General features: G+C 42.7%; 1 protein-coding gene across 1 annotated transcript in view; it reads left to right on the top strand.

Annotated features, from left to right (window-relative positions):
- LOC104273370 (DIS3-like exonuclease 2) overlaps positions 1 to 27691 on the top strand; it is a 78919-nt gene that overhangs the window by 28382 nt on the left and 22846 nt on the right.

Raw genomic sequence — 27691 nt, 5'->3', positions numbered from 1 at the left:
ATCTTTTAACACCGTTATGCAAAGGAAGTTGTTATTCCTTTTCTCTAGTTGCTGGGAGATATAAACTACAGTTAACAGTTTTAACATGGGTTTTCACACGTAAGCATGACAGAACTGCCACAAATTGTTTTCAGAAAATGATTTCTGAACTCTTCTTGAGAATTTAAAGACTATTGCCTGTCTCTTGGACAAAAGTGATAATGAGGGTCATTCCAGCAGGGTAGATACTGGCCTGAATTACTTTGACCTGGTGCTTTTTGCTTGTTCTAGCTACCTTCTCTGCCTGTCTTTGTTTGAAGTTACGTGTTTTTAGGCTACCAAATGCAAGGTCTTCAGTCTGGGTGTTTGCTGAATGTTCTACCTTCTCTGTTTAAATCTAATAGTAACAGAGATAATGGTTTGAAACATATTGGAACTTGTGTATTCTTTTAAGTATGCATAATATGAGTAAATGACATTAGTATTTATTGACACATGTAAATACAAAACTACCTTATGCAAAAGGCAGTCATAAGTGGGATCGAAAATATTACAGGTATATACATACACAAATGTAGGAAAGAGTCTGCTGCTCTCGATGTAATCTGTAAAAACTCTTTTTTTTGATAACTATTCAGGAGTCTAAATTGAGAGTTCACTAAAACTGTGATGATTACTATATGTTTAGATCACCAACTCTATATACATAAATTATCTTTTGTATTAGACCGTTTCATATAGCTGGAAAAAACGGGATACTCTGGATGCTTAGATCCTTTGCCAGGACCTGCCAGCACAAGAGCTTCTTTGTAGACTCGATAGAGGTTGCCTGAGCTGGAAGCTCTGTCTACAGTTTTCCATTTATATCTGGTTCTAAACAAAGATAACGCCTCTCTCTTACATCCTCATATCTTCATGTGTTCAACAGTAATGTTCTTTTATGAATGCAAGAGGAATTCAGACTATTCTCCCTATCCTGGGCAAATGCTGGCATTACTAGAACTGGTGGAGAAGTGGTGTCTGACTGCAAGGAGGCAATTCGGAAGACTTCAGTGTTTTGTAGTATGATTAGAATTCTTCCATGGTGAATTTAACCTTGCCAAATGAAGTAGCTGGAACATGCCAGTCATGTTTTTCAGACACGCAGGTGCTGCCCTGTGTAGTATCATTTTTTTTGTTTCTTGCCATCAGCAACTTAATCAGCGATGACATCCCTTTTTCCCTGCTCCCTGAATCTCTTGCTATGCACTCGTGTTTGTATTAGTTCTTTGGGAAAGGTGCCACTAAGTTGCACTAAAAGATGCTGCATTCTGCCAAGTAATTCCTACTGATTAATGATAAACTGCCGCAACCTATTTTAGGTTTTTCCATTTGTTTAGTCTCATGCTGCTCCAAAGCTGCCACACAGGTGTCTTGAGGGTTTTCTCCTTCCCATTGGGCCTTTGGAACAAGCTGAACAGTTTCAGTTATTTCCTTAAAAAATGTAAATCAGATGTATGATATGACTGATGCTCTCAGAGGAGGTTTTACAGGCTCTGTACATACTGGTTTGTTAGAATTGAGAGGTGCATGCTGAACATTTTTATGGTTCGCTATTCTCAACCCATTAGTTTGTGCTCTGCTGAGAACCTGACTGGGGTTTTTTTGCTGGTAAACAAGGTGAGGTTGCCTGTTACAGCCTTCTGAGTCTCAAGCACCCTGGATGGCCTCTGGATGCTCTGGGGGAAGATCCTCCCGTTGGTAGCGCAGGTGATTCCTGCCATGGACCTCTTTGTGCAAGGTCACAGTGGGATGCTGCGTCGCAGTAATGGCAGGACATGACTTAGCTGGAACCTTGGTTCAGTTTGTGTGTGTAAACGAGAGGAAACAGGAAAACCTGTGACTGGCAAAAGTATGGATTATGGAAAAGAAAGTCTGTGTGTTTGCTTAAAGAGCTGAGAAAGTTAGCAGCTGCCTGGTACCCGTTGGGTCAGTGTCTGTGGGTCAAGTTGCTGTGGGAGAAAAAAAGACTGTCTGGGCAGCAGTTTCTCCAGGGATACTCTGTTCTGCTGAGCCTGTACTGGGAACATCTTCCCCGCAGTTATAAATGCCACAGCGAAATAGGAAGGGATGGTGAAACACTCTAGATGTGTGGTTGTAATTTATGTAATACCTTCTGGAGAGGGACAGCAGTATTTTCTTCTTGCAGCCCTCTGCTTCCTGGCTCAGTGGTGGGAAATTTATCAGGCTTGAATTTCTCAACATCGTGTCCTTCCCAGCATGTGCATCAAGTGCTTGGATGAGCTACCATGGTCCTCCCTGTGCTTATTTTGTCTGGTCTTTTAAAGCTCCATTTGTTCATACGTCCTCTGGGAGAGCTGCTTGCTGCTCAGCGATGATCAGTTTGTCAGTTCATATTTTTGTGCTTACTATTAGTTCTGATCAAGAGCCAACAATTCCAGTGTGGCACCACTGGCTTGAGGGAGAGACATTTTGTCCCCGGAATTTGTTATCTTGCGCTCCTGAAGAAGGTGGCCGCCGGCTCCCTGCCAGGGTCGAGTGGCGCACGGCGCGGTGACCGCATTTGGAGGCTCTGTTTCAGAAGTTCTTCTCCTGTCCTCTTGTGTTACATCTTGGGAATATTGAAGTGCTATGGTAACTTTCAAATATTTAGCTTTTGCAAAGTAAGGTATTTGACTTAGACTGTTTTTCCAGGTACTTAACCTACTCTTAGCGAATGAAGTCAGAGTATCGTTGCAATTAGCTGGACTGTCCCTTTCTTTATTGAAGCTCTAGGGCTCCCCTAGAGCCTTATCTTCTGAAAGAGCGTCACGATGAAAGATAGCCAGTGACCGAGGATTTACCTCGGTCTTTGCCAGTTATTCTGATAAAGACGAAAAGTGGTGCTTTATTTCTTGACTGATTTTCACTATATCTTCCACCTGTGGGTTCTTATTATATTTTATAGAGCTGTGCTGCTTACATCAATTTCAGGAGCTTCAATTATACAGTGGTGTAATTACTGGAAGGCAAAAAAAATGTTGATGTAATGATTACAGCAGTATTTCTCAGGCTCATCAAGTAGGGAAGCAGCATGTCAGTATAAAGGATAAACCTAACCCATCTTTCCTCAAAGCCTCTTTTTACCCTTTTACCATTTGCTTAATTGCCAGACAGAATTTGTTTGATTTCAGATATCTGTTTTGTTTTTTTTCTTGCAAGAGGTAATTTCTTTGGTGGAAGGAAATAGCATAATAAGTCATTTGATATCACTCGGGGCTTGGATTCCTGGCCCAATCTCTGGTGCTTTTACAGTAGTAGTTTATAACATGGAATGTTTTTCATGACAACCGTCTCACGCATTGCATGCAATGGCTGAAATTTTAAAGTCTTAGTCTGAAAATAGTACCCAGAGGAGGACTTCCTGCTGTGCAAAACAGCCTGCAAGGAATTTCAGGGTGCAACCCCGTGTTACTTGCTGCAATAGGCACAAGAGATCTCCAGCTCTGCATATATATATCTAAAATAATGACAACATATCCTATATACGTGCCTAAAATAAAGACAGATTATCCTGCTAGTTTCTGAGAAATCAGTGCCTGCAAGTGGTATCTTTTGTTGTTGTTTCATGAATCATTTCTTCTTCAGCTTAGATCCATCCTCTGCGCTATTTCCAGTTCTTTTGATGTTGTCAGAAGGTCTTCAAGGCCAAGGATGTAGAACTGTTCATTCACATACAGTGCGTGTTGCTGGATAATGGAATAATGGGTCCAACATTTTAGTCATGAGGTGTTTGAAAGTGATAGAAATAGTAATTCTTTATAGCTCATGAAAACGTGTGCTCTGTTCAACGCTGAGGTGTCGGATGCAATACAGCACAGCCTCTTCCAGAGCCAGGCATCAGAGGTAAATATTTAAACGCTTTCTGTACAGAAGACATAAGCTCCAATTCACTTTTCCCAGCTGTGACTAAGACTGGCATAATTACGAACAAATGTGGAGAAGGAACGGTTCGATCTAAGCAGACATCGCAAATACCACCATTTACAATTTGAGCAGAGCTAGGTATCCTGGCGAGTCACTGCCTCCAACTGCTGGAGAAAACCTATGAACCATTAGTTGTCCAGAGGGGATGCTAGCTTTGGATTTGCCCTGGTGAATAATGAATCATTTCACCCAAGTTCTTCTGAGAGTCAGTTTCTTCTCAAAATCACTAAGCTAATGTAAGGATAACAGTAACTCAGGAGGAGATGGGGTTCTTAGAGGGTTATCACAGCAATACTGCTTGAGTCTAACCATCAAAAATGTTGTTTGGAGCCATTACATTAATAATAATAATAATAAAAGTTCTGGAGAAGTCATTATTGAAATAGTAAGTGTCCTGGCACGCTAAAAACGTTCAAGTGTAATTCATGATATCCAGGAGTAAAGTGGGAAGCCAAAGAAACTGGCTAGGAAGATGTCCAGAAAAGCAGAGCTCTAGCAAGTCAAAAAGGTTGATGGATGCTCTAGGGAGGAAGGATAGTTGTTGGTTGTTTTGGTTTGTTTTTTTTTAATTTGTTTTGCTGTAGCTTTACAGCAAGGGCCATAAGTTAATGATCACCCACACACGTGTGCCGTTCCCACCTTATCTCGGAAACTCCCCAAACCACAAATGGGTGGGATCTGGAGAAGCTGCGTTACATGCCGACGTTCTGATTGTGCCATTCTCTGGGTGGCCGCGTGTTGTTCCGCGCTGCCGGGCCTGACGGACCTTCGCTTTGAGCCAGCGTGTGGCTCCTTCCAGGCTTCGCTTTGCTCCAAACTGGCGGGGTATGGAGTAGCAGCACAGTTGATGGAGAGCAAAAAAGCTGAGAAGATCGAAGTGTTGCTCCCTGAGACACGTGGCATTAAATTTGCTGCTCTTGCAGATGTTGCTTTCACGTTTTGTTAATCAAATATAATTTGAAGCGAATCAACGGACGTCTCAACACAGTGAGTTTTAATAGCAAGACCTGGCATGCTTTTTATGGTACACAGTGATGAAATCATTATAATGGTCTGGGTTGTGTGAGATGGCCGTGACCCAGTGCTGCACTCGCCTTTTGCCTCCCCCGGTTGTGTAAAATGAGGAGGCAGAAATACCAGCTTTTTGGATGTTGCAAGCAACCTTACCTTCCTGAGAAGGACCTTTCCTGTCAATACCTGCCTCTATCTCTCTGATCGGAAAGCCAAAACCAGATTCCCAAATTTTACAGTCACAAGAAAAGTACAGAGTTTTTGAGCAGTCTAATGTACTTTTTTTTTCTTCCTCCTTCTGTGCTGGGTAAGAGTGATACTAGAAGGCAAATTGTTTAGTTGGGTAGCGAGGCAAACTTCTTTCTATTGACTGCCTGCATCCTGTCCTGCCAGCGCAGGATTACCGGTGGGTTGGCTTCAAAGATGCGGAATAAGATAAAAACATTACCCTTAGGTGTGCAGTCAAGCATTAAATAATCTTTCATCTCGGAGGTGGCCAGTTGGTGTATCCCTAGTGGAGAAATAGCAGATAAGACCCTTGTGATGGGGGTGGCTTTGGGCCGTGTGAGACACCACTCAGTTTGAGTGTGTGTTCCTGGAAGAGCTGCATTTTGAATGAGAGAAAGTGCTTGTGATCTTACTTTAGGAGTCAAGCCAGTGTTTAATACCTGATCGCTGTTGCTGCTCATTATTTTTCTCTTGGTCACATCAGTATAATCTAGTACGGCAAATTGTTTCCTTTAACAACTGACTTCCCTTGAAGTGATTGTTTTAAACTTTATTCTTCCAAGTCTTCTGTAAATATGCACACATCACAGTAGATTATTCTTAATCCAATCTCTTATATAACCACTATCATTTTGGACGTTTCTTAGTCTTTGGTTCCTGTGGAATTAGAATTTCTTAGAACTGTTTGCTTTTTGCCAGTTTGGAGACTTATTTGATGATATCACATGAGTATTTGGAGACTGCACCTTGTAAGAGAGAGAGTCAGGATACCTGTTGTTGTGATGGGATTGGTTTTTGGAATGTCATGCACATTAAACTTGCTTAACTTTCTAAAAAGACTTTCTTGAAATGCTGTCCAGATTTTCAGTAGTCTGGGTTTCTTTCAGATCCACGTAATTAGGAATAAGTTTAAATACGGTCTACTGATGATAAAAGACCCATCTGGCCTAAAATTTTTAAAGTGAATGTTATGCTCTGTTGGTTTTCTTTTTAAGGAGGTTTTATCCCTAATTTAGCATGATACCTGGAGAAGTGAAGAACTACTGTGACACTAAAAAGCTGTTAATCTTTAAAGTCCCTAGGTGAAGTGATTTTGGATTGTATCCGAAGTTCTGAAAAGAAAAAGTGCTACATATCTGTTTGCATGTTTCTTCTTGTTATCAGCTGCCAGAGAAAAAAACAATTGGCTGCAGTATTTACATGTGGTCAAAGCTACTAAGGTTGGCTCACTAACTCTTTTCCCTTATTTCCTTAACTCATGGCTCTCAGGAAAATAAACATGAATCAGAGGAAGAAGGAATGTAAAATAGAGGTGATTTTTAAGAATTGTAGTAGCTGGAGGAGTGACGGGGATTTTTCCTCCACAGGTTCTTTGGGACAAGGTGTGGGACCTTGTTTATAACCATGTGGTTTTTGGAGATAAGATATTTTTCATCAAGGATAGGATGCCTTAAATTTGTTGTTGACACAAGGTAATTTGTAACTATCTCAGATAAAGTTATCTGAAATGTAACAGTTAGGTTTTGAATCGGCATGCCGCCAGCTTCAGAGGGCTGGAATGGTTGTGCCTTCTCCCAAACTCTGTTCCGGTGTCTTCCTCCAGACAAGGCAAAGTGCGGCCAGGTTGAGGAGATCTCCTGGCCTCCCACTCCCTCCTGTCCTAGCTTTGTGACATTATTTGCCATGAGGGGATTCCCTTCTCCTCAAATTTCTGAAGATAACGTCCTAGCTGCTAGGCACGTCATACGAACTGAGAAGAGTCTATTCTTGGTGCTCAGTGGAAGGTTGCCGGTGATTTGTATGCATCAATAGGAATTTTTTTTAAACGCTGCTAACATACAAAGTCTTACTCGCTTGCTCTTTGGTGTTATCCTTCACCCAGTTACCATACAAATCAATGCCCTGCAAGGTGTACCTGGTAGCACCTCTTTCTGCAACATCCTGAGGAACTGCAAGTGATGTCTTCATTCAAGTTTCTTAAATACGAAGTGCCACTCAAAACACTGGAAGATAAGTTAAAATTCCTCCTGATTGTCTTTTTCCACAAATTGCTCACTGCTTCAGTACCAGTGTACATGACATCATTTCTCAGCCTGTGCTCTCTGGTAAGACAACTGGTGTGAGTTTTTGAAGGACCCAGATTCTATCTGCACTTTCCAGTTTTTGTTCCAGCCTTAACAACCTGGAGGCTTTTTAAAAAGTGTTGGTGACAACTTTAGGAAAATACTGCAGGGTAGAGTGCTGATCTACGAACTTGCCCAAAAAAGGCATTCATTTGTATGTGTCTGTGCTTTCCCACTGTTTCTATTGGTTTATTTTTGTTTTTTGTGTTCCGTCATGTCAGACAATAACCGTTTCGTGAAAGTAGGTCTGTCTATGTTTCTTAGGAGTTTTTTAGGATTCCAGTATACTAATGATTCATCTGTCTTCAGCACCATCACCTCCTGGGGTTGGAGCATTTCTTTGTTTTTAGCTTTGTCTAAATTATTTTGAAACTGAGATCAGTGCCAAAACACATACTTTTAATTGAGCAGCTTTGGAAGTGTGAAAATGAAGACTTGGCATGATCTAATTAGCACTTGTGTATTTTGGTTGCAAAAAATGACTGGTGAAGAATTCCCCAGACATCGTTGTCTGTTCTATCTGAAAAAAATCCTGCATGAAGGTGTATGTCCTGCTTAGTTGTTGTTGGCGCTTGGAAGCCCTGACTGTAGTGCTTCTGCTAATTAGCTCGCTGCCAGGACATCCTTCTGTTCTCTTTGCTTTTTGCTTGTTTGTTGAAATAAGCCTTGGGTACTTTTCATCTGTATGCTCTATAGAAATTGGCATCTCTCTTCCTGTGGCCTCTTTAAATCCAGCATGGCATTGTGATTGGTGCCAGGTTGGTGCTGTCTGGGGAAAGTCCCGGGGAGCTGTCTAAAGTGGGACGGTTACCTCAGCAACTTCTCTTTCTTCCTGACCTAATGACGGTTCGGGAGGGTGGGGAGTTCTGGTAAAAGCCTAAAGTACAGTAGCCAGGTAGGTGACCTCTATGCACTTACATGATTTCTTTTGTTTGTTTTTCCCCAGTGAATTTCCTGCAGGGTTTCATCACCCCTTTTGATGTCAGATGGCTTTATTTATTTGTTAAATTTTCTGTGCAGATCGGATCTGCAGCTGTAGCCCCTTTTAGTAACTACAGCTGCTGTGATGATCTGGCTTAAGTTTGGACTGCGAGTTCTTCTCCCTTGAGCGCGAGGCTGAGAGCTGGCCTGGTGACAAGCACCTTCTCTAAAAGCTCCCATCCACAACAAGTCTGTGCAGAACTCGGCTGTGTCTGTTGATGCTGCGGCCCCATGCCCTGCACAGCCCGACTGCCTTCGGATCAGCTCACTGCCGGTTTTGATGCTGTCTCTTTCTAACCCAGCACCATCCCCTGACCTTTAGGCTCACGCCCATGGCAAGGCAGCCCGGCAGCTGCCAATGTGGCATTTTCGGTTGTCTCTTAAAGATAAAATTGGATTGCTGGTGTTAGAGAGGCAGCGTATGGCCTCCCAGATCATTTCCTTCAGTGTCTCTGTGTTAGAGCAGTGTCCAGAGGGAACCAGTGGATCCTTTGTGGCACCAGTGCCCGGCTGTGTCACCCGGCCGGGAGCAGAGTTGCTGCTTTCTGTGCCAAAAGAGCTGAGTGGCGTCTCCACTGCCCTGAGTGAGAAGAAATGGCTTGTCTGGCTCTAGTTTATTTATCTGGTTGAGCAGAGGGTCTAATGCCATGAGTGGGTGCTGTGAGAATCCAGGGCTCAGGTCTGTGTCGTGCTGTGTAGACACACCCCAGGTTAATGGATGGACGTTAGCTTAGTCTGATTTAGTTCAGTAGCTGTGCTTCATGCATAGTCCCAGCAGTGTTTTGGCAGCACCGCAGTGCTTAATCTACTCACCCTGGGTTTTGTTTCTTCTTCCCCCCCCCATTTCCAAAGCTTTCTCTAAAACTGTTTATTCTTTTTTCTTCTGTGCACCGGTGTTGAACTGTGGATGTAATATGTTTATCAGCTCAGACTCGCATCTTGGAAACTTAATTTACCTTTTTATGTAACACTTTATCACTAATGCATGGTAATGTTTCCTGGCAGGATGTGCATTGTTAAAATTTGTTTGGTGGGGGGAGAAGCAGAGAAGCGGATGACTCTGCTCTTGTAAGGTTCAAAAGTTTGTAAAGCAAAAAAGGAAAATGTTCTTGGTACCTGACATCATTTTAGTCCCACCATCCTACTTTCCCATGAGTTGACTCCTATCAGTGGCCAAGATATAATGGAGCCCAAAGAGTAGGTGTGGTGGCAGCTGTCACTGTCAGGGAAAGGAAAGGCTGGGAGGGGAAGGCTGGCCTTGTCAGGGCTGTGTCTCCATCTATACAGTAATTTCCTATGAGCTGACTGAGACCTTGGGCAGACGTTTTGCTAACAAAACCACTGCCACATGTCAAAATTGATTTTATTTTTTTTTTTTCCCTGGGCCATTGTCTTTACCACTGAAGGAGTCAGCATTATCCAGCGGTCAGTTATTCACTGTCCACCCTCCTGTGCCAGCAAAGCCACTTAAGCAAGTTAGCACTGCTGGTAGCAACACTCGTTTCTTGGGGCCAAGTAGCAGCCGACTGCAGTGACATGGGAATGATCCTGGGGCCTGAGGCTTGTCCTTGAGCAACCAGTTGTTATGATCATAAATAAACTGTTGGACTGTGCTTCAGAGCTCCAGTTCCCAAGAACTGATTTCTGTCAAGTGCTTTATGAAAGAAAGAATTAAAAATAAAGAGAAAAATAAACTGCAGTTAAACTAATCTCCTCTAACAATGTATAATGGGTTCTGAGGACCAGTTCTTGAGGGAAGGGCGTTGTACCAAGTGACAGACAACAAAATATACATAACTCTTTGTGCAGGGCTTTTGTGGTATTAGGAAATGGAGCTCCCAACACTGGCATGTCACCAGCTCTGATTAAACACTGTGGTTTCCCCAGCTAAGGATCGATTACTTCAGAAAGTGCTAAGTATTTGTCAAATACTTTTCCTTCTGATACTTCACATCCGGATCCTTTTGTCTTCATCGACTTGCTCCAACACCTCTGCTGCTCATCGGGCTGGGTGTGCTCCTCCTGCCTGTCCTTGGGGCCGGATGCTGTGCCCTGCACCTTGCCTCAGCCCGAATTTCTTATAGAAGAGTAGCTGGTTGCTGGGTAGGTCTGTGTCACTCGGGCGAGGGCAGAGGACCAAGGCGAAAACCAGCACTTACCTCTGATGAGCAGCTCTGTCCCCCTTGTGTCTGTTCAGAAAAATCTCTTCCCCCTTGCAGATGTGAGGGGGTGTATAGCTCAGCTCCTCTGTCCTGGCCAGCAGGAAACCCAAGGAAATGCTTTTCGTTTAAACTGCGTTGACCATTTTTAGTGTGAAGTGTTTTTCCAGCTGAGCCATGGCTGGATGTACTGTATGGTATGGCATTATGACGTAAAAAAAAAGTGACGAGAAGCATCAACATTGAATTTTAAATTCACCACAGGTGCTACTTTATTAGTTACTGTCAGCTTTTAAAATTTTTCAAGTCAGAACAGCGTCGGAATAAGTATTTCCTGCCTATGTTGCATCCACTCAGCTCTGAAATGAAAAATAATGTGGGCTTAGCAAAACCTCTGCTCTTTCCCAAGACGTACCAGGGGAAGTTTGCTTTATTTCTTTACCTGGTAGACGTAACCTTTTCTGCACAATAAAAATACCCCCCCACTACGTTAATTATCTTTGATACATTATTGTGAAGAAAAATTTATCCCAAAAGAGTCAGATTTTTCCCTGCACAGTCTTCCTGATATTCTCGCAGTGCAGAAATAAATACAGAATGGGGTAAGAATAGAGAATCCCACTTCAAATGCCTTTGATAAATGAAAGTAAATACAGACAGAGGTGATTTTTTTAAAATTGTCACTGGAGATTTAAATCATGCCTTAATACTTTACACATTACAGGATATTTATGCTTGTGTAAAGACTATAGTTAAAGTTGACTTTAGTCAACCTTTCTGTGTTACAAGGTTAAGAACTGAATGCCAGTCTGGAGTAAAACTTATTGCAGGTAGAAAACTGACTTTAGAGGTTTGTTTTGAAGTCAGTGTTTTATGGACCAAATTTGCTAAGTCTGTTCAGTGATTCTCCTCAAATTAAAGTGCTGTGTGTTGCTGTGGTTGCATTTCATGTTATTGTACCTGTGGAAAGGGTTCTCTGAAGAATTTTCTCTTAGGATGAAGCTTTGCAGCTGATGACTCCAGGATGAAGACTTGCCACACGTTCTTCCAGTTGACTGTGAGGGGAGAAAAAAAAAGTTGCAGAGTCTTTAGGATGTGTTTAAACTTTTTGGGGTTACTTAGGAAAAGTGAATATTCATTAGGAGTGACTAGCCTTAGGCTCTAGCACATCATACAAGTGCATGTGACAGTTTTGATTTGATGGATGAGCGTGTTAGGCTGGCGATGGGGAAACTTCATCTTAAGCAGTCATTGGCGTGTTAGACAGGAATGGGCCACTCCCTGTGGGGGTCAAGAGTACGTTGGTATTTGTGTGGCAATTCTTGACTGTTCGAAGGGAACAAGAGCGATTGGAATGCATAATTACATCAACTGTAGCTTGTAAGGTTTCGAGCTAATATGTTGCAGTAAGTTCTAAAAGTTCTGTGTTTTATCATTAAAGAAAAATAAGACTACTTATTGGGGGTCCATAGCATGCTTGTGTCATTGTACCCCTGTTGCAACATCTGTACGTTTTATATGACTTGCTGCAAAATATTTATACTGCGAGAGCAGTGTCTATAGTGAGACTGAATCGTGTGTTAGTTTACCACAACCCCTAATTTCAAAGCACCAGCACAACTTTCTGTTTTTCTTTTAGGTCATCTTGGTGCTTTTAGAGTTGCTGGTCCTGGCTCACTGTGTTTTATCGTTGGCGGTGTTTGTTTAAGTTACATCTCTCAGTTACAAATCTGTATCTTGCTTTGGTGTCCTTTGAGGTGGAGTTTGGTGGGAGTACTCAGAAAGTCATGATGAGAGGGTAAGAGGTATGCAGTTGAATGGTGTGAGAATTAAAACAGGTTTTCATTCAAGTTGTGAAGTACTTGCTTTGTTTTTAACTAGCCTAGCCTAAGGATTTGATACATTGGGGGGTGTGGACTGTGCTGGGCAAAGAAAGCAATATTCACTTAAGAAATTATGAAAGCCATTCATGTTGTAGAGCTTGGTTAGAACATTTTAATTGTATTCATAGGACTGCACATAATGCAGTAAAATAATTTCCAGGAGGTTTTAAGACAACTTTGCAATACGATTGAATTAGAAAGAAAATTATTAGTTAAGGATTGAATAACTTGCTTAGTTTTATTATGGTGGAGTCCCATTAAGATTTTACAAGGGAGCAGGTTTGATCACAGGCTTGGTTTGAAGTCAAGTTTGCGTTACAGATAGCCTTTGCTCTTCAGAAGCCTTTCCCAGTTGGTTTGAAAGCGCTCCTGAAAGGAAGGATCCTTTGGTGGAGGTGCCTGGCCGTGTCTGCCTGTGGCTGGCAGCACAGGTGGGCTGTTACGAAGCGGGAACCGGCCCCTCCCTGGAAGCTGGAAGATGTGGTGTGAACTGGTGGGTTATCGATAACCTTTTGTATTTTTAACAAGCCAAATCCTTCCGTTCAATTGTTTCACTGCGAACAAACGCTTATCACCGGATATTTTTGGACTTGTATCCCTTTTAATTTGTTTTGGATCAGGGACTGTAAAAGCCAATTAATCATCTGCGACATGTAGCAAAAGCTTTAACTTCAGAAAAGGGCAGTGAAGGGAGGAGGGCGGGCATGGCTTTTGGGGGAGTGCTGCCCCAGCAGGATGCCCCTGGGGCTTCTGATGCCACCAGCCTGTGTGTGTGTGTGTGCAAGGGAGTGTTGCTGGATGTGGAGCGAGTGTTTCCCAGCTTGTTGTAATTGCCTAAGCAAGAACTGGGGTTACTCCCCTAATGTTGCCTAATGTGCAAGCTCCTGGCATCATTTGACTTCCCCCAGTGCTGTCTAATCAAGGGGCTTAGGGATGGTAAAACCCTTTATTCAGCAGTCTGTGAGTGAGAACGAGTAGACTGAGGTGGGAGAGCGTGTGCACACTTCAACACTTGACTGGCTGATCTCTATCCCAGTGTTACCTCTTTCATTTACTTTCTCTCTACTCATCCTCCATCCCCCAGGGCCCAGCGTGGCCGAACTGTGGAGGTGAAAGTGGTGACTTTGGGTCCCAAATGAAGAAGTGGGGATTGAATTTGGATCTTCAGCAGCCTGAGAACAAACTGGTGTGAGAAGCGCTTCCCTCTTCTGATAATGTCATGGTGTAGGCACAGCATGCTGCGCCGTAAAACAGCGAATTAGCTTGAAGGACGAGCGGACATTTCAAAACAAGGCGGAGGTTTAAGGAGGTATTAAGCAAAAAGGAAGTGGAGGACTTAATGTTTTACTTGAGAGGGCGTTAATTTGCTTTTCACGTGTCCTCAGCTCTTGAGAGGAAGATGCTTTGGGTACTAATAGTCTTTGATATGGTGACTCTCATCTGTGAGTAGAATGGGAGCAGGGAAGTGGGAAGGTTGCCATGTCAAAGCCAACAAATACACTGGCTTTGGTGAGAAAGCAAATGGAAGGGGTTTCCTAAAGCTGTAGGCTGCCTGGGTAGGATCTGAGAACTTGCCTGTCTGCCTTTCCTGTTTTATCAGCTCGAGATGAATGGTGAGTCATTATTAGCCGCACAGTGCGTTTCATTATTGGCGACCTGTCAGAAGAGTTGATTAATCATCCAGAGCATTTGGATTCAATGTGATAAAACTAATCATAACGAAGTACTTCAGTGCCTAAATTGAAGCTGTGAAGAAAATCCTGTTATCTTAAAAGTGTGTATATATGAAAGGGCTAACTTCTTTTGGATTTTTTTTTTTAAAAAGATAAACATAAACTCCGTTGGTGAGTTGCAGAGCAGCAGTGCTGTTTTCAGAGGCTGCTTTCCAAACTTCCCTGCGATGAAGTGGAGCTGAGATGTAGTCCTGTCACTTGTGGAGTTTGAAGAATATACTTCTCAAGACCCTCTTAAGTTACGTGACAGAAGTTTTTAAGGAAACAACTTAATTAAATGATGCACAAATAATTGTAATGAGCACAAACTAACTTCTTAGTTTTTTGGAATAGCCTGCCTTTTTGGTGGGTGCAGATTTCTTTTTTTCTTTTGTCTTGCTTAAACAAGTTATCATTAACACATTTACTGTATTACAGTTTACCTTTGTAGATATTCTTGAAATAACTCCTTCCAGGTAAGGAAGATTGTTAAATGTCATTCCATATTTCCTTTTGCCCAGAGGGGAAGGCTAAACAAATGAAGATTGCTTTGAGTTCTGCAGATCTGTACGAAGCAGCTTGGAATTTACTGTGATTGTTCAATGAGCAGGCTGAAAGCCCCATGTAGTTGCCTGTCTCGGAGTCCAACAGTTGTACACAATGTCCTGCAAGGGAGATGTGCTGCCTTTCTGGTAAAAAGGACTAGCAATCTGTCAGTTTTAGTCATGAGTGTTTGCAGGTAGCACAGTCCAGACTTAGCATTTGAGCTGGCCACCTTGTAAAGGTTTGATTTGATTTCCTTGTTCTGCAATTTCCAGTGTTGAAGTGAGAGTTCTTGTTGGATGACTAATGCGTTTCAGCACCGGTTAAGGTGCTTTTGGAGACCCAGTGTTCTTCATGTATTAAATATTTTATTAATGACATAAGCAGGTGTCAAGGCCAGTTTACAGTCACATGTTTCTTGAGCTGCGCTTCTGGATTTTGCCATTCTCAGATTCATTTTGCAAGCGTGTTGAACGGGCTTAACTCTCGATGCTGCGGTCCTTCCCCTCGTGGCCCATTAGCACCTTGGCTTTGTACCTCTTTAACACAGCCAAGCACGTAATTTTTCTTGTATTTCTACTTTGCATTAGGGTGTTTGCTAAGAGAATTGCAAATGTGTTCAGGCTATTAGGAGGGATATATTGCTACAGGTAGACACTGATCTTTTCTATTCCATTCTGCTCTTCCAGGCAGTGTCACAGGTAGCTCATCACTGCTTTTGCGTAGCTTGCCAGATTCAGTTTGTTACAGAGCGCAGCTGGCTGTTTCGTACTGGAACACGAAGTTTGCTCTGAGACAGAGAACTAACTCATGGCAAGTCATAGGGCAGAGCTTCAGTCTGTCAGCAGGGAATAGCTGGCTTTTGGGGAGGTGTCTGAGCCGCCCACATGTAGTGGTGGGCTTCGCCAGACTGAGCCAAGAGGTAAAAGCTGAATATAAATCAGCAGTTTAATAATCTTTGGGAATGGCCAAGCTATTAGGATTTGGAAGCACGGTACAAATTTTTGCCAAGTTAGCCTGTGATGACCACTAAGAGAAGAGTTTGCCCAGGAGAAATGAGTTATAAGTAATTCCAGACTTTCTAAAAAAAAGTCTTGCACAATCAGAGTTTAATGACCAAGGTGATGGCTTTATGCTGCCACCATCAGTGATTAAATCCCCAGTATTTTTTGTTTGCACCTGTTTTTACTGATCTCATAACTGACTGTTGTTACAGAACAAACATGGAATTTGGTTGAGACACCAACTTTTCTTTTTCTTTCTGGATGGGATGTGAACTAGCTATTGCAATAATGTTTCTGTACTTGTGATTATGCTCACTGTCAGTGTTTCCATTATACATTTCTGGATTTTTATTTTTTTTTTAAGGAGCTTAAAACTCAGTTGTAAAAATTTGTTCTTGGCAGAAAACTTGTATACAAAATCTCAGCTTGAATAAGGCTTTGTAATGAATTTTGAGAAAGGGAAGGAAAACCTGGGCTGTTTTGTAAGTTGAGGTTACAGAGGAGAAGTATACGCTGAAATCTCTTGTGAGTGGTACTCGGCTTGTAGAGAAGTACTACAACAGAAACCTCCCACCATTAGTCCCTTGCCCTGCATTAAATTTTAAATTGAGTTATGACAACTGAGCTTAAGTTTTGATTCATTCTGTGGAAATGCTTTTGATAGAAGAGCATTCATTACCAGGCAGGAAACACAGACCAGAGGATACCTGGCTTCAAGCAGCAGGGAGCTCTGTGGTGGCCAGTCCTTCCCAGTGCTCATTGCAGGGAGAGGCTTTTTAAATTGCTGGTTGCAAAGGTGAGGTATACCTTGTTTATGGTATTGGTAAATTTTATTCCAAAGGAGAGAAGTAAAAAAATATGCCATTTGTATTTACTGCGTCTTTCAGTGCTGCAGGAGATGCTATGAGACCGTGTTTAATCAATGTATATTTTCACTGGATTAAATAGACCTGAATATTGACGTCATGAAAATAAGCCGAGAAGCCTGGTGGAGGATGCTGATGTGTTTTACTCATCTAATAAACACTGCTTCGCAATTAAATGAGGCACACCATGTGGCTAAAGGTAAATGCAAGTAAACTGAGCTATAGACATTTCGCTTGAGGTGCTCGCTTTTTAATGAGATTCGTCACTGAGTAATGTGAGCAGATCCTTATGACGCAAATGCCAGCAGTCGTTTCCCCGCTGCCATTTCAAGAGGAAACCTGGTGATACTGATTGTTTTCACTAGGAGAGAAAACTCTGCAGCAATATATGTCCTGAACAGAATGCTGAGCATCACTTATCTGTTTCAAGAAGCGTCTTTACTACACCTTGGGCCTGTAGTTTGCTTCAGTTTCCGTTAGAATGGGCTCCTTTCAGAGGCAATCGGTGTGTAACCTTCTTGTTCCCATCTATTCCCTCCTGTTTTATTCTAGTCGACAACTACCTAAACATTTCAGAATCCAGTAACTTGGTTCTAAACTAATTGAAATTTGGGGTTTAAACATTTTGACGTAGATTTGGATAGTCATGGATAACCAAATTGTCAAAAAGTCCTATTATTAAATACCTGAAGCTTATAACCGTAGTATAGCTACCTCTTTATAACTGTGGAGTCTTTCAGGATTTTGCTTCTATCTTGCTGTCTAATGATATTCCCCAGGTGTGATAGAACTGAATGATGTCTCAGGTCCTCTTTAAATAGATATTCAATAATAGCTCTGATTAGTGACAAGCCTGTTAGCTTTGTGTGGAGAAGAGAGAAAGCCTCCCTCTGTTCGTAGAAAGCTAACTGGTGGGTTAGTGTTTCTGATAAGCCCCAAAGAGTTAAGTAATGCTTTGAGCCTAGGTGAAGTGTTTGGAAACATTAATCCTCGCACCTGTATGTAAACCAAATATCATCCCCATTTTCAGAGTGGAGAAGTATCCCCCTCACTTTCTCCTTGGACGCCAGCCTCCCCCAGCTGCCTGAATGTGTTTTTATTTGAAGTGCTCTTGCTTTGATACCCATGAAGTAGAGCAACCCAAAACACTTGATTTATGATAACTGTTCAGGTATTTGTGGCTCTTCCACATAACCATGCAGCTGCTTTGCTATTTTCAGCCTCCTTTTCACACTCAGTCTCTGCCTTTCTAGTTGTGTGAAATTCAGCTGTAACGTCTACTAGATCTGCCTAGCACAGGTTCAAGTAGCGCAAACCGGACAAGGTGGCTTGAATGACTTAGGAAAAGTCATGAGTGATTGAAAGCAGGGTTATTTTCCTCAAGCTAGATTACTTTATGCGCTTCGTAAAGAACTTGTTGAGAGTCAAAAATCGATACGGGAGTCTGGGATATCCTGACTGCAACAGTGATTTATTATTAAGGCAGTCCCACCTGTGCTTTCGAACTAGGCATTCAAGGACTCCTCTGTGCATTTGAGTGAAATAGTTTCTAAGTCAGGAAGCCCAAATAAATGGATTTGTGGCAGGCTTAGATCACAGGTGGGGAATGCTCCAAGCTTGTACGTGTTTTGCAAGAGTATTTGAGTAAAATGTGCTGCTATTGTTTCCCTCTTTGCCGCCACAGACACTTGGTGCTCTATGTTGCAGTGAGGTTCTGTCCAGGGTCAAAATTTGGCGATATGAAGTGCGAAAGTGTAAATTTAGCTCACAGCTTCTCTTCTCTTTATAACTGACTTTAAGGGACACAGGAAGCTCTCAACAGTATAGGAGGCTGTTACATTTTGTCCCCAATGAGTCATCTGATTTTCTTTTCCCCCACTTACCATGCTTGTGGGGATTATCTCCTCCAATTCCTTTCCTCTGCAGGTGGTCCTTTTCCGCCGTGGCTGTCCCTGTTCTGGCATAGCTTCCCCTGAGCACGGAGCCTTTTCAGTGCCCGTCCCAGGGGGATGGGGAAGGTACTGAATTCACGGTGGTCTTAGTGTGCATGGACTTCCAGTCTTCTGTTGTGAAAAGTCTCAAAGTTCCTGGGATATATCTCCAGCACCTGTTATGAAATCCCTTTACTTTCACACCCAAACATGACTTGTCTCCAAAGGGCATTGGCTGGTTGTGTGTGGTTTACTTGTATAGCACCACACTGGCATTGTGGGAGGCTGTTGTTCTTGGTTGCAGGTGTGTTTTAATGCAATTGAAATCCGATTTAGGAATTAACGTAGGTGCCAGTTTCTCTGGTGTGACAAGGTAGAGGTTGTAGGAGTAGGACACAATTTTGCCAAGCTCGTTTGATGGGATTGAGACAGGGACAGCGGGATGCACTCAGCCCAGAGCAGCTGCATTTTGCCTTCCATGTCCTCGAAGCAGCAGTTGATCACAATATAAGTGTGAGAATGTTCCTACAGAAGATGAAATAAAGGTAGGGCAGTCCAGCTGTTGACTGAACGCAGCCATAAAGATGGATGACTGGAAAGAGTAAGGAGCTAAGAACTATTTGAAACGCCCCTAGAGTGGGAGTCTTGATAATGCTTCAGCAATGACTTCTTTAGGTTCCTGATGCTCTTTTCCCACTTTGTAAATAAATAAGTAGACTTGGGCTGATGGAAGACACCAGTCAAAGGAAGTTCCTGCTGGGGTGTATATATACTCTGAAAACTTCAATAAATTGTTCTTTAATAAGACAGATTCCAATGATGGGTTTTCACAATAAGAGGCTTATTGGCAACGAGTAATGCAAGTTAACTGTGGAAATTTCTGTTGGTTTTCTTGGCCTCGGTGCACTTCCTGAACAGTGTGTGCTTTGTCCCAGGTGTACCATTCTGGGCTTTGAAAGTGTGTCAAAACTTGCACAGCACTGAGACCCCTGGGAGCTGGCACTCAGAGCCCCATGCAAAGGAACAAAAAAAGACAGTGAGGGGCTTAAGGCATGAGTTGCAACATGTTAACTCGTGATTGATTTGTTTCTGTCCTGACTTGTTTCCTGGTCCTGCTGATCACCAGTAAGAGATTTGTCTTAGAGACATGAAAGATAATTTTTACACAATTCTGAACAAAACTTCAAACCTATATAGCTGTGGGAGGTACAGTTATGCAAATATCTTGGACAGCCCTTCCAGTACATCTTGATTAGTTTGCATCGTTGGCCCATGTTCCTCTTACGGGCACGTGCGGGTGCAGGCTTGTTTGGTTTATGAAATGTTGAATAAGTTCAAAGAGTATCAATGTTTCCAGGAAATATGTTTTTCATACATACTTGTATTGTTAAAAAGGAAAAAAAAAAGGCAGTAATGGGTAATAGTTCGGGTTTGTGTGAGCCAGTGGTGTGGATTTGCTTGGCATTGCAGCTTTCAAATGATACACACTCAGCACAAGTAGATTCTGTTCTGATTACATGCAAGCACTGTGTAATAATTACATCTTCAAAAATATGTATTGATTCATGATATTGTCTTGAAGTTGCAAATAATCCAAAAGCCTGTCTGCTTCTTTACATCAGGTAGAAACTAGCTATCTTTCTGCAGTAGTTTGCTGAAAATACAGTGATTCAGAGAATCATACCTTTGAAGATGTAACCTTACGTTGCTCTCTTCCTCTAATCCACCCCTCTTGAGTGATTTATTCTAGGGACTGTGCATGATAGGTTTTGTTCTGGCACCCATTCCTGTAGTGTTGCAGTGCCTGTCCACATTACCAGAAAAAGATGGCTGGGAGACAGTTTTAAAAAGAAAAAAAAGTTAAACCAAGAAGAAAAGAACACACACACAAAGAAAAGAAACCCAGTTCCAGTTAGTAGAGAGGATTTTGCTGCCAGTGTAGATGGGGCATAATTTGATTTAAATGACTTTTGAAAAACAGTCCTCAAAATTTGTTCCATGCATTTTCTTCCTGGCTACTGTTGAAAATATGGAGCCGAATATTTTCTGTGATGTTTCAAACCAATATGTTCTGGCAACCTCCTAGCTGGGCCCTGTGCATTACACTCTCGTTTCCAGTTCGTTGTGGCCTGGAGTGCAACGCACAGCTCATGAGATGCACCAAAGTGGGAGGTCTTGCGAGGAGCAGGCAATGCAAAGACCCGAGGTACAAGGAACATTTCGCTGGGGTCCAGCAGGGAGGCTGCTGGTTTTAAGGGCCTCTTTTGCATGAAAGAGTTTGCTCCTGGGAGATGGAGGAACTGTGAGTGCCTCATCGGATTTTGTGACTGTGTAGAAAGTTGATTCCTGGGTGGTGTTAAAGGCTGGATGCTGAGCTAGGTCTTCTGCACCTCTCTCGGGTCAAGTTTTTCTCACTAGAGAGATTTGTGGTACAGGTGATGGGCTATGGCCAAGTGTTCATCACTGCTTTATGCAGCTACGTGTTGTCACACTTAAAAGAATGTGGGCTGGGAAGCCGTGGCTGGGACACGAGGTGTTTGCTGTATCGCTTCTGCTCCAGGGACTCCTGTGTTTTGGGGAATATGCGTGGGAAGATCATGCAGTAGCAGTAGATATTCTGAAAATAGAGGCTGTTTTTTTTAGCATCGACTCAAATCCCGGGGGTGGCAACAGGAGTGGAAAATATGGAACGAATTTGTTGCTGTGGCTATAATAATACCCAGCCATTTGGGAGTCCTTACCAGGGTGGCTTGTCTACAAAAGTGATTATACAGTGTTCCCTGTGCATGGACACAGGGATGTTGTCCTTCCACACATCTCCTTGGCACAGTTACACTCAGCATGTCTAAATGTCATAGAGCAGCTCGGAAGTGTGAAGCCCCTCAAGCCCAGAGAGAGATCTCTTGGAGGTAGTCCCAAGTAATCCTTGGGAGAGGTTGTACGGACCCAGTAGGGGTCTATTATGAGCCTCTACCAGCTCTGCTTTCAAAGCAACTTGAGACAAGGAGTCCTCTTGGAGCTCAGATATTTCCTCTGCACGCTGCAGAGTGGATACTTTCTGGAGTTTCAGACTGGTGAGATCCACACCAGTGGTGCCACGTCACGTGGGGCACCTGTGCTGAGCCTTCCGTGCTTCTGACAACTTCTTTTTTCCTGCTTCTCAGCAGCTGTTAAAGGGTACAAAAGGCAGAAGGGTGCAGATGGAGCTGTTTAATTTGTCCTGTTAGGAGAACGAGATGAAACGACACTGAGGGAACATGGTCCTGCTCCTAGGATTGTGTTTCTTACACTGAGAGCCAGACTTGGGAGATATGGGTCTGGAGAGGCCACAGAAAGGTGGCAGGAAGGGGGTGAAGGCAGGAGTAGACTTTAGGAGAGGCGGGGGCAGAGGCAACTGTCTCCTGCTCGGTGATAATGAAGTGTTGATAAGCACGTTTGGAAGCAGACCGTAGGTGTGGAACAAGGGTGGGGGCAACGTGAGCTGGGAGCTCTCAGAGGCAAATGATAGGTCAGGGACCAGATAGGGAGTGGAGATACGTGGTGAGGAGACAGTTCTTATTTTGGAATCGGAAAGGTCAGTGTTGGAGCATTTTCCCTGTTGATGCTTTTCCACTTGTTATTCTGGTTATTTGTGCAAGGTGATAGGAGAAGGACTTGAGCTGGACTTAGAGGGGGACACACTGTAACCTGTGATGCTTAGGTACAGCCTAAAGCACAAGGAGAAGATGAGGGAACACTTCAGGAATGAGGTTTATTGGTGAAAGCTGGATGAAGTAATGAGAAAAAGTGGCTATTGAGAGATTTTTTTTATCTTTTATTTTTTCTGCAGTTAATTCCGTTGCTTGCGCAGCTGCATGACAAGCCTGGATGAAGGGCTGTCTGCTGTGTCTGCTCAGGCTGGGCTGAACCTGGATGCTCGGTCTGATTAACTTTGCAGGTTAGTCTCAGCAGAGAGGATGCAGGATATTGGTGGGGGCAGGGAAGACGTCTTTGGGGATTCCATAGCTTTGATAGGCATATTGCAGACCTGTCTATATTTTTTTTTTGAAAACACACATTAGATTTCACTATTTTCCACCTCTCACCTGCTGCAGTGGGAGCGAATCAGAGAAGAACTCTGAAAAGTTGTTGTTTCCAAGAAACCTTTGTGTATCTGAGATTTTTTGTATTTTTGTGTATCTGAGATGGCTTTGTATTGACTGCTATGACAAAACATCCCGTGACATCTGGGAACAACAGAGCCCACTAGGGAGGAGCAAATAGCCTTTTCCTAATCAAGAGGGAGAGATTTTAGTTTGGATGTTTCTATGATTATTGCACCCGATGTGATGCTTGGAATGTAAACTGCGATGTGCTGTTTAATATGAAGTAGTTATCCTGTGGGCTGTTAGCAAGTATTTCCAGTGATTTAAAACTCAAAGACTGTTAAGAAAATTAAATAAATAAAAATCCAGCCTCAAACCACAGCAAACAAACCCAGTCTTACCTTATTTTAAAAGTACTGCCATAACTGCTTCTACTGAGACCAGTCACCTTTACTGCATTGTGATGTTTGCCAGAGCTGTTTGGTGTACATGAGATTACAAAGAGAAGGAAGGGTGATTGGGACAGGTGTTTTTTCTCTTATTGGAACTGCCATCCTTTATCCAAGAAGAAGCTAGAGCGAGCCAGCCTTTGTTTGGTTGCTCTTTTCAGAAAAGCAAAGCTCTTTCTTGCAATATTTATGGTAGCTTGGCTCTAAACAGGTATGTGTGAGCTGTGACAGCATCCTTGTGTTAGCCAGGCTCCGTTCCTACTCCCTCGTGAGCGAACATTAAGGAACCAGCTTTTAAGTGAAGCCTGTTTAATATGGCAAGAGCTGGGAGACTAATACATGCAGGTGTTCACAGTATTGGTATGAAATGTGGTGTTTGTATTAGTGTTGTGGTAGCAACGGTCTTTTTAATAGTGAGATGGTAATATGGTCCAAAGCCCCTGTTTTCAGCTGTCTTCCTTTTGAAATAACCATTTTCAGCCTGTTTCTGTTTCTCAGACTCGTTGCTTAACTAAGGCTCAGTTGCAGAGAGGTCCAATGACTGAGCTAAGCTTTGTCTCCCTACCCAGGATGGAGCATAATAACTTGTCTATAGCTAAAGCAGAACTTGGGGTTGACCAAAGTATTTTTCAGAAGAAGGGCACCTTACCTTGGTTTGCAAACCTCAGAAGTCAGGCTTGGTCACAAGTTTTCATTGTTTAATGCGAGCACCTTTCTATAGCAGCGTGAGGAGCCTCTTGATGCGTCATCGGGCTGCCCCAGCGAGGAGAGGTAGAATTAATGGCTTGTCACTTCTAAAATCTTTCAGATAAGTTACGTATTTTGGGTTTGGCTACTCTTTATGAGGCATTTTGCTGTGTTTTGACTGACTGATGGAGAAGAGGTGTTGTGCTAGATCATCTCCATTCTTCCACAGTGTTCTTATGAAAATTCTCCCTTTAATACCAGCATTCTCAGTGGAATGAACGATTTAATTTTCCTTGAATCTGTGTCCAAAACAGCTGTAGCAAAGGTGATCCAGCAGTCTTCCATGTCTCATCTTCAGATCTACAAGGATTCATGGAAGGCTTGTAAGGGTCAGAAGTGAATAAGGAAGAAAAGCAAACCTGTCAGTGTTAGGCTTAAACACTTTGGGGGCTTGGTGCATTTATTGGAAAAGGCCTGGGGGTTAATAGCTCGAAGGTGATTGAAAATCACTTGGTCTAGTTCAGCAGTTTGAGATTATAGACTAATGTGTGAGGTGTTAACTCTTGCCACCTAGGAGGCAGCAACAAAATACCCCTTTCTGACCTGAGGGCGAACTGGCCTGGACTTTGTCCATGTGTGGATATGAGACTTAGGTGGAAAGTCGGTGAAAAGCTTGCAACTAACAGGGCAGGTATAAGATTGCTTCTGGCAGAGAAAGCAGTTTCTCCTGCAGCTCAGGAGGTAACCCTTGTGCTTTCAGATGCACAGATTCCCGGTTCAGTTTTCTGTTGGAACAGATTCCTCCTGAGTAAGGACAGTTGTTCATTTGATGGCTACTTCAAGACTGGCCTGGATGCAGCGAGGTAATTGCTCTCCTGTCCAGATTGTACGTATCCATGCCAAGATGTTCTTGCCCACTGGCTGTTTTTTATTATATTTATGGTTGAAATGGGATTTTCATTCAAAGATTTTGTGTTCAGTCAGCTATGACTTTACAAACCAATCACTGCTGGGCAGAAACTTGATGCTTGTTCAGTTTGTTTAAAGTTGGGAGAAAAATTATTCAGACACTATCTTAAGGATCAGACATTCAAATAAGCAATTGACTTTCATCAAAATGCTTATTAATTTATTTTTTTCTAATTCCTAAAGAGCGTATGAAGATGATACAACCATAAGGTTGGCATTTGACTTCCCAGGTCAGGAGGTTAAGGTCCTTTAAGGGGCTTTTTAACTATATATCCTGGGATGTTTGCATAGTAGCAGGGTCATACATTTCATGCACACACAGCAAGGGGGAATCTCCTCCTTCTGGGTCCACGCAGAGCCAGCTGCACTGGCAGGGAATGATGCTCGGTACTGCACATCTGACTGTGTGACAGACTTAGCCAATTGTGCCTTTGGTTTATTCCGCGTCTCTGATAAGTGCCGATATGTTCTAGCCGTATGCATTATGTCATGTATGAGCTTCGATGGCGTGGTAAGAAATAGGAGAGTGCAGTGTCATCTGTTTCTGGTTTCCAAGATGCTGCATGTAAAAAATGCTTATTCTGTCATGGTCAATTTTCTGCTGCTCATATATAGAAGGCTCTTGCTCTTTGGAATCTGTGTGATGAGCTCATGTTGGCCAGCAACCCTGATCATCTTAAACAGAGTAATTGTATCTGTTGAGCTCCCGATTTTGTAAAGTCTTATGCAGCTTTCCAGTCTTGTGATGTACAGCTTCCCTAAATTTTTGGTGTGATGTAAAAAATCTAGGGTGAAATTCCCTGCTCTGTTGTGTATGAGGTCAGCCTAAATGATCTGTCTTGGCCTTAAAAAGAAAACAAAAACTGTTGCCCATGCTTGCCAGCATCTGGACGTTTAGCTGCTCTATGCTCTGTGGGGGCTGTGATTTTGTGGACTCTGGAAAACTTTACTTAAAAATCCATAAGGAAATGTGTGACTTGGGGCTTAGGTAGTCCCCGCTGGAGTATCCAGCTAGCTAGTGACAGCAGCGTGTGTCCTCTAGCTTGGGGGAAGCAGGGCAATTTTAGCACATAGCATTTTAAAATAAGAAATCCATATCAGCTGCCTTTTTTCATGCAACATAAGCTTTTCAGTGCTGCATTGTTAGGAAAGCTTTCCCTGTCATTCAGGTATATTTGGTGTTCACTGTATTACGTATAGAACGCTCTGTAGTTTAGAACTCGAAACATTTCTCACTCTCCAAAGGACAACTTGGAGAGAAAGAAACTCAGGCAGAGACTGAAGGGGTTGAAGAAAATGAACTCCTGCTGCAGTTGCACACTTGCACACATCTGGTGCATTTGAAATTTAAGAGCTGAATACATCCACATCTGACCACGGTAGTGTCCAAACATTACTGTTGACACTGGTTTTCGTTTTGGATAAGCACGCTGGCAGAGTCACTAGCATGTGGAGCCTTGTCAGCTCTCTAATCTAATAGACTGTTCTTGCCCAGACCGTTGTGTGTCAGGATTTTATGTACCAAATGGAGCCAGGTTTAACAATCGGCCATTTTCCCCACCCTCTGCCAAACTTTTTTTCCCTTTTTGTCACAATTTAATGTTTGAGTCAAAATCTGCTATGGAAACAAATTATATACATATTAAAAAATGAAAATAAAGATGGAAAGCAAAGTCACAAAAGGTAACAAGAGTTCAAAGTAATGTCATCTGAGTTGTCTTTTTTTAAAGACTTGAATTCAGGCCTGTTTTAAAATTGGTTTTATTTCTGTTATGTATTGTGAAAAGATTATGAAGAAATGGATTCTCCATAAACAGAGGTACAGTCATATTTTCATGCAAAATTGTGAAAGTCTTCCCTGTTCAGGCCTGATTTGATCTATTTGCTTTTTACTTTACTTACTAAACAATAATTTGTGGAGCTTTTTAGATTGTGTTTTTCTTACTTGGAATGGTTATCTTCAGCTAGGACCTGCTGAAGCTGTTTATGCTTACTTCTCGTGACTATATCTATCACACTAAGTATGTTACCAGAAAGTCAGGGATTTTTTTTTTATTGTGTTTTTTTAAGGGCCCTTCACTTGCCTTGCTGGTGGCACAAGTAGTTGCTGTCATGCACTGGGGACAGTGCTGAGGACGGGGGACCTTGGAGGAGCATCTCCAGGGCGTTTCCTGTGCAGTGACCACCAGCACCAGCTGGAGAGGAGCTCAGTTGCTGGGAGGGCGTTGGAATGGGGTCACTCGGTTTCTTTCTGATTTTAATGTTCTGTAGGGTATTTCTTATTCCATGGTGATTTGAAGTGCAACTCAAACGCTTTTGAAGTGAAAACGTGGCTCTAGGTTCCAATGCCAGGTAAGTGCTGCAACTCGCTGTTGGTTGCATGGAGGGTGCTGGTAAAGGTGTATGTATCCAAGATACCAACCATTTTGATCATTATATCCAGAGATGGAGCCATTTCTGTCTCTGTCACATGCGAGGAGGGTTGCCATCCAGGTCTGATGTCTTCTTTACTGGGGCATGGGTTCATCATGATTTTGTTTGACATGATTGCACATATGGTTTCTCCTCTCCCTGTGCCATCGCTGCACTGAAGTGGGGACAAATCTGTAGCAGTGTTCAGAGTTACTTATCTGAATTATCAGTTAGCTAACGGTTAAGTAATTTGTACTTTAATTGAGTTCATTACTCTCGGTAATTTAATTAGGCTTGTATAAGTAACAGCGATAGTTGCGTGCCTTTAACAAAAAGACTGGAGCCTGAAGTAAGTTTAAAGCTTGGTGCCTTACCAAGCTGCCGCAGTCCAGTTCCCCCACGGGTCGCAGGGCACGGTGTTCTCTGGTCTGTACTTTTTCAGTCTGTTCCTAATTGTGTGTTGGGGAGCGTTCCTGGAGATGTGCTTTGACATGAACCCAGCATTCACTGGAACTGCTTGAGTTTTGGGACTTCCTGGGATGATTAGCATGTCTTGGTGAACAATGGTCTAAGCAACTCATTAAACGGTCGTGCGGCCTCCTCCCTTGCTGTGCTTACTCCCAGCTTCTGGAGGGCCGATGAGAGGCTTGGCAGGAACTGTATGGTTATGCTCTAGATACGCTTTGGATACATTATTGTCACA

This window comes from Apaloderma vittatum, unplaced genomic scaffold (genome assembly GCF_000703405.1).
Source record: "Apaloderma vittatum isolate BGI_N311 unplaced genomic scaffold, ASM70340v1 scaffold8224, whole genome shotgun sequence".
NCBI lineage: Eukaryota > Metazoa > Chordata > Aves > Trogoniformes > Trogonidae > Apaloderma > Apaloderma vittatum.
The sequence above is the reverse complement of the archived record's forward strand: the minus strand, read 5'-3'. Positions and strand labels throughout refer to the sequence as shown.